This window comes from Eptesicus fuscus, chromosome 4 (assembly GCF_027574615.1).
Source record: "Eptesicus fuscus isolate TK198812 chromosome 4, DD_ASM_mEF_20220401, whole genome shotgun sequence".
In the NCBI taxonomy this organism is placed as follows: Eukaryota; Metazoa; Chordata; class Mammalia; order Chiroptera; family Vespertilionidae; genus Eptesicus; species Eptesicus fuscus.
Genome location: NC_072476.1, coordinates 40,555,523 through 40,569,152, shown reverse-complemented (window position 1 = coordinate 40,569,152; position 13,630 = coordinate 40,555,523). Strand labels below are relative to the sequence as shown.

The 13,630-nt window shown below is 39.2% G+C and overlaps 1 long non-coding RNA gene across 1 annotated transcript in view; it reads right to left on the bottom strand.

Moving 5' to 3' along the window:
* Positions 1-13,417: 13,417 nt before the first annotated feature.
* Positions 13,418-13,630, bottom strand: part of LOC129148836 (uncharacterized) — a 140,825-nt gene continuing 140,612 nt past the window's right edge. Inside the window, exon 3 of the long non-coding RNA XR_008555808.1 lies at positions 13,418-13,483. This is a non-coding gene — a long non-coding RNA (uncharacterized LOC129148836). The remainder of the gene's footprint in view (positions 13,484-13,630) is intronic.

Sequence of the window (13,630 nt, the reverse complement as noted above, 5' to 3'; positions counted from 1 at the left end):
GTAGCCAGTCTGTATACATTTTTGGGACACCCTGTATGTGTTCATACATGGGTTAGTAAACATACATATTTACTTGCTGTCAGATGAGAAAGCTTACAGCAATGGCACTCAGTAGCAATGTGCTAACTCAGTTCCCAATTCTTATTTTCTATTACCATTCCCCAATAAAAGGGACAAGACTCTTTGGAGAAATGTCTACTTCTAGGACTTGAACAGGAAATATAATAGATGATCTGTGAAAAATTTGTAGTGCCAGAAAGTAAGAAAGTGTTCACACACACACACACACACACACACACACACACACACACACACACACTAGTGGGGGTATGTCAAAGGGACACAAGAACCAATTGAAAGAATCACCAGTAGCCCAATCTGGGACATTGGGACACTTTGAGAAAAAATAGTATTGCCAAAACCGGTTTGGCTCAGTGGATAGAGCATCAGCCTGCGGACTGAAAGGGTCCCAGGTTCGATTCCGGTCAAGGGCATGTACCTTGGTTGCGGGCACATCCCCAGTGGGGGGTTTGCAGGAGGCAGCTGATCGATGTTTCTCTCTCATCGATGTTTCTAACTCTCTATCCCTCTCCCTTCCTCTCTGTAAAAAAATCAATAAAATATATATTTAAAAAAATAGTATTGAATTATAATCCAAAGAATAAAATAAATATCAATGAGTATATACTCATACAAATATAACTCACCACTCTAACTGTGGGCTGCATATAGTACTTCCTTTAAAGGAATATAGTATGGAAAGGTAGGGTAATTTTACAGTAGAAAACTTGACAGAGGCTACATGAATCCAATAATTAAGGTCAATATCAACATAAGTGACCATTATGACCGGTCAACCAAATGACTGGTCACTATGACATACACTGACCACCAGGGGGCAGACGCTCAATGCAGGAGATGCCCCCTGGTGGTCAGTATGCTCCCACAGCCAACCTCCCGTGGCTGGCCAACCTCCCGCAGTCCCGCGCGCCCCCCCCCCCCCCAGCCAGCTGGTGCCAATCAGAACTGGGCAAGACAGCCCTGATTGGCACCAATCGCCAGCCAGGCTGAGGGACCCCCACCCATACACGAATTCATGCACTGGACCTCTAGTATGTCATGTTGATAGTATGTACCTTAATATATCATCAAAATGGCTTTTTATGTCTAGGATCTTTCTCTAAAAAATGTACCATACATCTAATCATAAGAATAGACAAATTCTGATAACATAATAATAGACAAATTCTGATAAAGGGACATTATCCAATGTACCTAACCAGTACTCTTTAAAACTGTCAAGGATAATAAAAGCAAATAGAGTCTGGAAACTTTTCCATCCAAGACAACTAAATGTAATGTGGTCCTGGATGGGATCCTGGAAAAATAATAACAAAACAGACCGTAGATAAAAATCTAAGAAAATCTTAAAATATGGCCTTTTGTTACTAATAATAATATTGTTTCATTAGTTGTAAATAAGTCATACTAATATAAGATGTTAATAACAAAGGGAAATAAGGATGCAGGGTATATGGAACTGCAATGTATTTATCATTCTTTTTGTAAATATAAAACTGTTATTAAAAATAAAGTTTAGCTGAAACCGGTTTGGCTCGGTGGATGGAGCGTCGGTCTGCGGACTGGAAGGTCCCAGGTTCGATTCCGGTCAAGGGCATGTACATTGGTTGCGGGCACATCTCCTGGTGGGGGATGTGCAAGAGGCAGCTGGTCGATGTCTCTCTCTCATCGATGTTTCTGGCTCTCTATCCCTCTCCCTTCCTCTCTGTGAAAAATCAATAAAAATATATAAAAAAAATAAATAAAAAAAAAAATAAAGTTTACTTTAATCCAGACACAAAAGTATAAAATACAAAGGCAAAAATAAACATTCTGTAAGAAATAAAACTTAAAGTATTCCCTGTCAGTAGACCTATGATGCAATAAATATGAAAGGTAATTTTCCATGTGAAAACAACATTACACCACATGGAAATTTGTTTACACAAAGAAATGGTAAATGAGGGTATACAAAAATAGGTATATTATCTATTTTAAAAGAAAATTGAATGTTCAAAACATACATAATAACACCGCATCATGGAAGAGAAAATAAAAGTACAGTATTTTTAGGTTCTTACACTATATATAAAGCAGTATAACATTATTTGACAGTAAGTTCTGATAACTAAAGATGTAGAGTATAAACTTTAAAGCTACCTTTAAAATTTAAAACCAAGAGGTTCAGATAATAAATCAACAGTGGAGACATGATTGAATCATAAAATATACTCAGTTAATCCAAAGGGAGGCATGAAAAGAGAAAACATGAAAATATGAGCAATAGAAAAAAAAAAAACACAAGATGGTAAATTTAAGCCCAACCATACTGAAAAATACATTAGGAATAAATAGTCTAAACTCTCCCATTAAAGGCAGAGATTGTCTGATTGGATTAAAAAGGCAAACACGATTATGCTATCTACAAGAAACCCATTTCAAAAATAACAATATTTGAAATGTAAGAACTCTTCCATAATATGTTTAGAGAAGTGTTTATAACCACTTGCATTAATAATGTTTATGAGAGGTAAATGCTTACTGAAAACGAGAACAGTGTGGTTTTTTTAGGTGGAATGTGTTTGTCATTTTGCAATTAGACAAGTGTTTGAAAAAACATAATGAAGATGTTTATAAGAGTTGTACATGCAGGATACTTTGAGAAGATAATTACTTCAGGGACTAGCTATGGTAGCTCTTTTCTAATGCATTTTGAGAAGTATTTAAAAATACATGTAATAAACATGTTAAGAGTTGTACAAAATATCAAAGAGACATCATGCAAAATATATTCCCAAAAATGCTGACTAGGTAATATAAAAATAAACTGTAGAACAAGGGATATAACTAGAGATTAAAGCAAATGTACATAGTGATAAAGGGCTGATTCACTAAAAAGACAAAACAATCCTAATGCATGTGTACCTAATAAAGGAGTCTCTAAAATATAAAACACTAAAGGCCCAATGCACGAAATTCATGCAAGGGGCTCAGCCCTCGCAGCCCCAGCTGCCTCAGCCCTTGCAGTGCCGGCTTCATCCAGAAGGTTGTCTGGACAGTCATTTTGCTGTTCGGTCTAATTAGCATATTAGCTCTTTATTATATAGGACTAGAGGCCTGGTGCATGAAATTTATGCACTCAGGGGGGTCCCTCAGCTCAGCCTGTGCCCTCTCGTAATCTGGGACCCCTCAGGGGATTTCCAACTGATGGCTTAGGCCCACTCCCTGGGCCTAAGTCAGACATCCTTAGCTCTGCCATAGAGGCAGAAGAGGCTCCCACCACCACTGCAGTGCTCACCAGCCGTGAGCCCAGCTCAGGGCTTCTGGCTGAGTGGCGCTCCCACTGTGGGAGCACACTGACCACCAGGGGCAGCTCCTGCATTGAGTGTCTGCTCCCTGATGGTCAGTGCGCATCATAGTGACCGTTTGTTCCTCCATTGGTTGATTTGCATATTACCCTTTTATTATATAGGATTATATAGGATAAGAATAAGTAGGCAAATCCACTGTCATCCTTAGAGTCTTTTATATTGCTTTCTTGACAATTGGTAGAACAGGGTGTTAAAAATACCCAGTAAAGAACTTGAAGAACTGAAAAACAATGTCAAACAACTTTATTAGTTGACATTTAAAAAACATTGCACCCAGCAAGAGCAAAATATATTTTCTTTCAAGTGTGCAAGGAAGCTTCATCAAGGCAGACCATATTCTGGGCCATAAAACAAATTTCATCTATACATATAAAGAGGCAATATGCTAATTGACCATTGTGGTGTCCCAATAATGACCAATTTGCATATTGACAGACCAGCAGGTGCGCGCAGCAGGGGGACTTATGTGAGGCTCGCTTCCCTGCCCCCGCCGCCAGAGTCCTCTTTTTCTCCTGGGTGCACATACCTGACAAACACCCCCGCAACACCATGCCCCATCTGAGAGCACTCTGCCTGGGGACGTCACCAACCCCCCTCCCCCCGCCCCCTGGAGGTGGGAGTAGCCAAGGGGCAACACCCGCACAGCAGAAGGCCGGTTCTTGGAGTGCAGTTGGCAGACGCCAACCGGGGGGTGTGTGCATCAGCAGTGACCCCTGGGAGGGGTCGCACATGCAAATCAAGAGAGTGTGGACCCAAGAAGGAAGGGCCCAGGCGCAACAACAGAGAGTGCACAGGCAACCCTCACACATTAGGGAGTCACCACAGCTTTCTCCAGCTGTCCATTCATTCATCTGACCTGGACGGGGGCTCGCATCCTGGGCGGAAAGTCCCCCCCCCCCCCCCAGGACAAGCCAGGCCCAACCTTGCCTACGCAAGCATGCCCTTCACCTGCAAATTCTGGAAGGGAGCAGATGGAGAGCTGCTCGAGGCATGGGAGCAGGCACGCGGGGGGGGGGGGCGGGGAGGTGCGGGGGGGTAGGCCTCTGCACCCGCCCCCCCTTCAGCACTCAACGGGAGAAAAGGCTTGCGGGCACATGAATGCATACGGGAAGGCACGTAACGCAGCAGTCCCTGTGATGGAAGCTGGCCCGGCTGGCTGGACCCTCCCCCAACACAGAAGGGGGAGGCACGGGCCACGGTAGGCAAGACACAGCTGCGTTTTAGCTCGGCCCCTCAAAGCCGGTGCGGTGCGAGAGGGGCCTGAGTGCTCCAACAGAGGCGGCTACAGGTCCCAGATAAGATAGCAGTCAGTACTAAGGACAAAAAGCATAGAATTTTTAATTAGCCTGTAAAAAGAGTAAAAGAGTGAGGGAGGAGGGGGGGAGGATGGGGAAGAAGGGAAGGAGGGAGGGAAGAACTTTATAAAGGAGTCAGTAGAGAGCAGAGTTAAAGAAGGAAGAGGATGTATGAGTGAACTGTAGGAGCTGTAATGAAAATCAAGTATAGTTGTGTACTGGGGACAGATTTTAAAAGTAGGAGTCAGAAAAGAAAAAAGATAAATGATAGTGAATAATTAGGCAGGTAGATAGATATTAAAACAGTGGAAGTAAGTAGAGAAGAATGTATGGGAAAGGTTGGATGAGAGAGAAAGAGGGAGGGAAGAAAAGTTTTAAAGGGGAGCCTGTAGAGCTTAAAAGGAGAATGGGAAGAAGGAAGAAATGGGGGAGAGAGCAAAGCAGGTCTGAGGGAGGAAGTGAAGAAAAAAATTAAGGTGGGAAGGAAGGAAAAGAGGAGGGAGGGCAGGGATGAAGATAAAGAAAAGAAGGAATGTGGGGAGGGAGGGAGGGTAGGAGAAAGATGTGAAGAAGGCTGATGGAACAGAAGTAGAAAGTAAGAAGGAAAGAAAAGTTTATAAATGATGAGTCAGTAGGAAAACGTTGTATGAGAGGGAGAAAAATTGTGTGAGAGGGAGAAGCCAATAAGGAAGTCAAATACAATTATGTGTGAAGGGGATAAGATTTTAAAAAATCGTTAATAGGGGTGACCAGGCCGGCAGGGGAGGGCAATTAGGGGTGACCAGGCCGGCAGGGGAGGGCAGTTAGGGGTGACCAGGCCAGCAGGGAGGGCAGTTAGGGGGATCAGGCCAGCATGCAGAGTGGTTAGGGCAGGCAGGCAGGCAGGTGAGCAGTTAGGAGCCAGAGGTCCCAGATTGCGAGAGGAATGTCCAACTAGCAATGTCCCCTGAGGGCTCCCGCATTGAAGAGGGTACAGGTTGGGCTGAGGGACTCCCCTCCCCCACTCCCCATGCACAAATTTTGTGCACTGGGCCTCTAGTAAATGTATGAAAAGAGAAAAGTGTATATACTCTGACAACAATGAAACAAATTAGAAATCAATGGCAGAACAATATTTGGGAAATTCTGAAATATTTTAAAGTTAAATAACACACTATAAATAACTCATGCATCAAAGAAGGTATCATAGAAGATAGAAAATGTTTGGAAGAGAATGAAATGAAAACAGAATAATCAAAGTTTATTATATGCAGTTAGAGCAGTGTTTAGAGGAATATTTGTATCATTAAATATTTACATTAAAAAAATAAAGGTCTCACATCTGTAGTCCAAACTTCTACCAGAGTCAATAAATATAAATAAAATAAAATAAGTAAAGCCCAAGCAGAAGAAATAAGTAATAATGACAAGAGCAGACTCAACAAAATTGGAAATAGAAAAAAAAAAAAAAACAAAAGCTAGTTCTTTTAAAAAAATATCAATACAATTCATTAAACTTTTGTTTAATTGATCAGGAATAAAAGAAGAGCCCTATCAGAGTGGTTCAGTGGGGTGAGCTTTGTCCTGTGCACCGAAAGGTTGTTAGTTCAATTCCTATTCAGGGCAAATACCTAGGTTGAGGGTTCAGTCGCTGGTCAGGGCACATAGGGAAGGCAATCAACTGATGTTTCTCTCTCAGCATGTGCTTGGCAAGGAAAAAATGAAGAAGAAGAAGCTACAAAGCGCCAACATCAAGAACGAATAGGGGAGTGACATCAGCATCGTGACAGCATTTATTTTCTTCTCTCCCCTTTGATTTACAACTAACTGGACATCCACAGCCAAGCCTAAATGCCTCTAACTCATACCAGGACACAAATTTTCACCTACTTGTGCATTCAAAATTAAACAGATAGGACCCTAGGGGGCACTGCAGAGCCATCTAGGAAAAGTGAGCGGGAGAGTACAAAACTGGGTGGGTCCCCAGGGGAGATAGAGAATTTGTGGAAATTCAGCCTGCCTGACAGGGAAATCTGACAAACCTTAAAGCTGTGGGCTTTAGGTGTCATCAGAGGAGACCTCTCCAGCAGAGGAGCTAGAAAGGGAAAGTAGTGAGCGAGCACCAAACTTCCTTAGCTGTTCAGAATGCACTTGGAAAGATCAGCTTCTTTCCAGCAGCACCCAGTTTCTGAGGAGGGTCCTCCATGACTGGGGGAGGCAGAGGAGAGGGAAGAAGGCAGACAATGTTAAAGGACACTGAAGGAAAGGGTTTCTTGTTTGCTTTGGTATATCAGTAGGAAGTCCACCCATGGAGCTTAGATCCCCTCCAGGATCCTCCACTCCAGGATCCCCTTCTGGGCCTTGGTCAGCACCCTGTGAGCCTCATGTGCTAAGCCCATACCTCCACATACTCTGCTGCCAGCTCCTGTGCACTGCCCAAGTGCGGACAAGAGAGCCAGCTGCAGTACAAGAAACCACAAATTTGAGCTACAGCACAATCTTCTAGAATACACACACACACACACACACAACACACACACACAAAGTTTCTAATTACCAGCCTGCTGAATTGTAAGAAACAAGGACACACACATTTTTCAGCTAAGAAATCTGTCTGCTATTTCAGATGGAAAAGCAGAAGCACACACTGTTAAAAACTAGGAAAAATCAAGGAAATATGGTTTCACACACACAAAATGACAATTCTCTGGTAACCAAACTCAAAGGCACACAATGTTGCTATCTAACTGATAAAGAACTCTCTTTATAAAATAGCTGTTGTGAAGGAAATCAAAGAGCCACAGGAAACTCAGAGAGGCAATTCAATAAACTCAGAAATAAAATTAATGTACAAAAGGAATTCTTTACCAAGGAGATTTAAATTATAAAAATAACCAAAGAGAAGCTCTAGAGCTGAAGAATTCAATGAATAAGATGAAAAATGCAGTAGAGAATATAGGTTAACAGGACAGACCACGTGAAATAAAGAAAAAGAGACTTGGAGGATATGAATATAGAAATAATTTAGTTTAAAAAAAGGATAGAGAACTTAAAAGTGAATAAACCTGATAAGAGCTGTAAAAAATCTATCAGAAATGTAAATATTTAAAGATTAATTAAATTAATAGAAGAACTTAAATAAATAATAGCTGAGCACTTCCCCAACCTGGGGAAGGAACTGGATATAGACAATAGTGTGGTGAAGGCCTAGGGTGGGGCAGGGGCTGGGTAGAGGGGGTCAATAGGGATGCAGGGGGAGAGGGACATCTGTAATATTTTTAACAATAAAGATAAATTTTTAAAAGATGTTCAACCTTATTAGTCATTAGTGAAATAGTGACATGCAAATTAAACCACAATGAGATTCCACTGTACACCTTTTAGAATGACTACAATCAAGATGACAACATCCACAAGGGAGGTGTGGAGCAAATGAAACTCAAACACTAGTCCTAGGAATGTAAGATGGTACAACCACTTTGGGAAACAGTTTGGCAAGGCCTGGGGCAGGGAGGGATAAAGGGGGAAAAGGGTGACATCTATAATACTTTCAACAATAAAGATAAATTTTTTAAAAAGTTAAACATATACCTGACATATAATCTAGGCATTCCACTCCTAAGCTATATGCCTAAGAAAAAATGGAACCTTATGTCCCCACAATGACTTGTACGTATCCTATATAATAAAAGGCTAATATGCAAATCAACTGAATGGCAGAATGACTGGTTGCTATGACATGCTCTGACCATCAGGGGACAGACACTCAATGCAGGAGCTGCCCCCTGATGGTCAGTGCGCTCCCACATAGGGAGCACCGCTCAGCCAGAATCCACGCTCATGGCTGGCGAGCACAGCAGCGGTGGCAGGAGCCTCTCCCGCCTCTGCGCAGCGCTAAGGATGTCCGACTGATGGCTTAGGCCCGCTCCTCATGGAGAGTGAGCCTAAGCCATCAGTTGGACATCCCCCACGTGCTCCCGACTGCAAGAGGGCACAGGCTGAACTGAGGGACCCCCTGAGTGCACGAATTTCATGCACCAGGCCTCTAGTATGTTAATAATATTCCTATTTGTAATATCCAAAAACTGCAACCCAAACATTCATCATCAAGTGAATCCTAAATTACTTAGTGTATTCATAAAAGAGATTACTACAATAAATAGAATTAATTAATGATACATGCAGCAACATAGATGAGTCTAAAAATAATAATGCTGAGTGAAAAGGCAGACAAAAGAGGATACATACTGTAGCATCATATTTATAATAATTATGAAAAATACAAACTAATCTATATTGGCAAAAAGCTGATCTGTGATTGTCCTGAGTGAGCTCAGTGGGATGATGGGATTATAAAGGACATTAGGACACTTTAGTAACGGGTATGTTCATTATCTTGGAAAGTGATAGCTTCTTACATCCATGTCAAAACTTACCAAATTGTATATTTAAAATATGTGTAGTTTATCATAAGTCAATTACACCTCCATAACTTTGAAAAAAATGGTCATGAAAATAAAAGACTGCGCTTGTTATATATAGGGTGCCCCAAAAATGTATACACACACTTTGAATAATTATAAAGATAGTGTTTATTAAAATACATTTCATCTTCAAAATTGAGCTATCAGCTGTTAAAATGTGTATGCATTTTAGGGGGGACACCCTGTATATATTTATTGTACATAAAAAGGCCCGAATATGTATAATTGCTTACTCATCTGATTTTTCCCTCTACTACATAAATAAAAGTATATATTACTTCCTTATACCTTTCCATTTCTGTTGTTCATCTGGTATCAAAGCTTATGTGAAAAGAAAATTGGTAAATTCCACAGTACGGAGTAGGTCCTCAGGAGTAAGAAGTCTTCTAATTATAGTGTAATGACAAAAAGGTATACTGTATGTAGAAATTATAACTTTCTCAGTATCTATGCTCCAGCTTGTTCTTTTAGCTTTCTTTTCCTTCTAAGTAAAATGATGTAAACTTGAAACAAAGCCTCTCACCCCTAGATGATGCAAATTCTAATCCAGAAAAAAAATAAGTTGGCCTCTTTACATGATACAGACCCTATCTGTAAACAGAGCACAGCCAGAACTGTGAAATGTAGAATGAAATGTCTATTCCACAAGACTCTTACATTTGAAAAATGTACATGACCTGAATAATAAAATCCTTTCACTTTCAGAGTATCCTGTTTTAAGCTTTCTTGTTTACTAAAATACAGACTACAATCTATATGCAGATTTGTAAAAGGGAAGCTAGGATGCTGAACAGGTAAACAGGGTATCAGAGTCATCTACTTAAATATTTGCAAAATCTGTCATAAAATAAATTCTCTTAAGAAAAATTTAAAAGATGAGATTCACATTTTAAAAATTACTTGCAGTATTGATTTACATTACTGGCATTTTTTTAACTTTCCAACTATAGATATGTATTAGTCAAAACAGACACATGGAGTTTTCATTTTAATAAAACCTCCCTAAGGCAAGAGAGTTCCAAAATAAAGATGATTACAGAAAGCCCATTCTCCTCTTTGCCATCGACTAAATTCCTTTCTAAGCAAGGCAATCATTCCTTGAAGTAAAAAATCAAGACAAATGTATAACCTGAGCATAGCATTACAGAAGATAGAGCAAACTGTAGGAAAGCCACGTAACTGCTGGAGGAGTGGGTCCTGACGTTTCCACGTGATAGCACACGAAGGAAAAGATAGTATTTGTAAGGCACCATGTGGTAAGTTAAGGCTGATTATGGCTACAGGGAATTATATAAATTTTAGCCTCCTCAGACTCTACCTGACCACGTGGAGGGCTAGAGAATCAAAACTCAGACATATCCCTTCTCCATCTGTGGCCAACCGTCTGTGTGCAGTGACATTGGGAAGCTCTGTGCTAGAGGATGCTCATGTTCATACACCACACGGGAAATTGGTATGAAAAGAAATACTAAATTTTCCATATCCTATATTTCAGAATAAGTGTGGTTTGTTTTCTCTAGGGTTCCCCAACACTTATTATCCATATGACACCATTTCTTCCAACAGACCTCATATTTACAAAGAAATATATTCCTGGCAAGATGCATTTTTAAATGTTCTAATTTGAATGTATTTGTTCCTATTACATATATTTTATCAGAGACTTTTATGTTTTGTGATAAAGGTCAAGATCCCTAATAATTCAGTGTAATTACCACAGCAACCATTTAATTTATATATTTTCTATTAAAGACCTACCATCACCACATTTTTGTTAAAGTTGCTTTAAATTAAACAGGGTATTACATAATGTCACAAAATCATAATATTTATGTGCCCCTCTAATTCCTCTTATTTTTAACATTAGAAATTCAATGATCTTTGAAAAGCAAAGAATAAGAGTGATTATATGTACCTTTATCCTGAAAAACATGAAGAAAGGAAAAAATATATACTAAACAAGGGTTTTCAAAATGTAAGATATCATTGAGCCCAGAGAAATGGTAAACAAAAAGAAATAATCCTTTCATTGCCCCAGTTTACTGCCTGCAGAGCATATCATGGTCAGAGTGTAGGGAAGAGGACACCCAATAGCATAGGGAAAAGGCAGAGCTCTGCACTCCCCGTCAGTTGAGCAGAGAAGCCATGGCAGCTAGAATGCATTGAGTGGAGGACCCGTGTATACGCACACGTGAGGAAATTACCAGAGACCCAGGAAAGAACGACCTGAAAGCATTAGGGAACAAACCCACTGGTCAGTGTGGGAAACCTCATAATTCAGGAGGGTTAAGTAAAGGAATCAGAAGCATTCTGCCTCAGATCTGAAATACAAGTAGTCCTAAACAAATCACTGCCTTAACCACACCTAAAAAAAATTAAAAACAAGACTCAAAAAGATCAACATGTATCCAGGTAACATTGCTGGATCCAATAGAGCCCAAATATATTGATAGGAATACAAAAATATCTAGCATCCAAGTAAGTAAAATTCACAGTCTGGCATCGATAAATAAATAAATAAATAAATAAATAAATAATAAATAAATAAATAAAAGCCAGGCATTCAAAGCAGCAGCAAACCATAACCCATAATGAGGAGAAATATCAATCAAGTAAATTCAGCCCAATTGAACGTCAAAATCAGGAATTCTATTATTCAAATAACACTGCTACAAGAATGAAAGACAAGATAAAGACCATATAAAAAACCAAGACACAAAACATATATGTCAAATAAAGTCATATATCTAAAAAAGGGCTTTTATCTAGAATATATAAAACTATCAAAGCACAATCACAAAAACAAAAATGGACAAAATATTAGAACTCATAATTCACCAAAGTAGATACTGACTCACAAAACACCCAAATAAAAAGATGCTCAACATCACTAGTAATTAAGGAGATATAAATTAAACAATGAGATAACAGTATGCACCTGTAGAATGACTAATATTTTAAAAGCTTGATCATACTGAGTGTTGGTGAGAAAACTGGACTCTCAAATATTGTGGAATAAAAAAAATGGTAAAAACACTGTAAAATATATTAGCAGTTTTTAAAAGTGAAACACACAGCTGACATCCATCTAGCAATTCCACTTCAGGGTATTTACTCAAGAGAAATAAAAGCATCTGTTCACACAAAGATTTGTTCATGAATATGTATAGCACATCTATTCATAACTGCCAAAAGCTGAAATAATCCAAATGCCCATAAAAGGTAAATAAATAGATTTTGATATATCCATACAATGAAATACTACTTCCCAATAAAAAGGTATTGATCATTGTGCACAAAACAACATAGATGGATCTCAAAATTATTATGAGAAAAAGTAAACACCAAACCAAAATCCATTTACATAAAATTCTAGAAATTCTAACTAATCTATAGAAACACATCGATAGCTGTCCAGGGATGGGGAAGTTAGAGAGATAGATTAGAGGGAGTGGTTACAAAGGGGCACAAGGAAACTTTTGGGGTGTGATATTTCATTAACTTCATTGTAGTTATAATTTCACATGTGCATAAAACTTAAATGATAAAACTTAAATTATACACTTTATATAAATATTATTGCATATCAATTACTAAAATAAAAAGTAAATGGAGATCAGCTGTGAAAATTCCCTGAGCAGAAAATAAACAGTTATCTAAAGCTTCATATGCTTACCTTGCAAGACTAATTAGACCTGGGTCAGTTCGCATGAATGCCTCTAGAAATCATAAAAAAAAAACTTAAGTCTGTTCCCCAAGGTTGATATGAGGTAACCACTGACCATCTTCCTATGTTAAAGAAAATTCTAACCAATGTTATAAACAATCACAGTAAATAGTAAGCAGTCACTGCCTTCTCACTACATAAGCTGCTTTACAACAATATACACCTGAGTCTCATTCCCTGTTTGGTTTGCGTGCTCCCGACTCCCAAACTATTGTTTTGGTGTGTGCACAATCAAACCTCTACTGATTATTACTTCTGTGATTCACTGGCTTTACTTTGGCTTTGTCTAAAATTTTGACACAATTTAACTTCAAATAGCTCTTCAAGATGTTTAAATCAAACAATTAAGAACATTTATTGCAAGATTGTTTTAGAAATCACATTAAAATAGAAATCTTAGTGTCTTCCATACCTTATAATTTCTTACGCGGATGACGAAGTGATGTATGGCTGATGAACTTCAGAGAAGAAATTGACATACCTGGATCAGCTCCTTCTGGGTTCCTCTTCTCCCACTGCTTCCCCCAGTATTCCTTATGTTCTTCCCACTGCTGAACAGCAAGAGGCCTGGATGGTTTTCACAAAAGAAAAAGAAAAAATGCTTGTATTTAAAATATGTGAATAACCCGTCTTATTTACAATAACATTTGCCTTCATTTATTCATTTTACAAATTATTTTAAGCGCTTACTTTGTGCCAGACATTATCCACCGA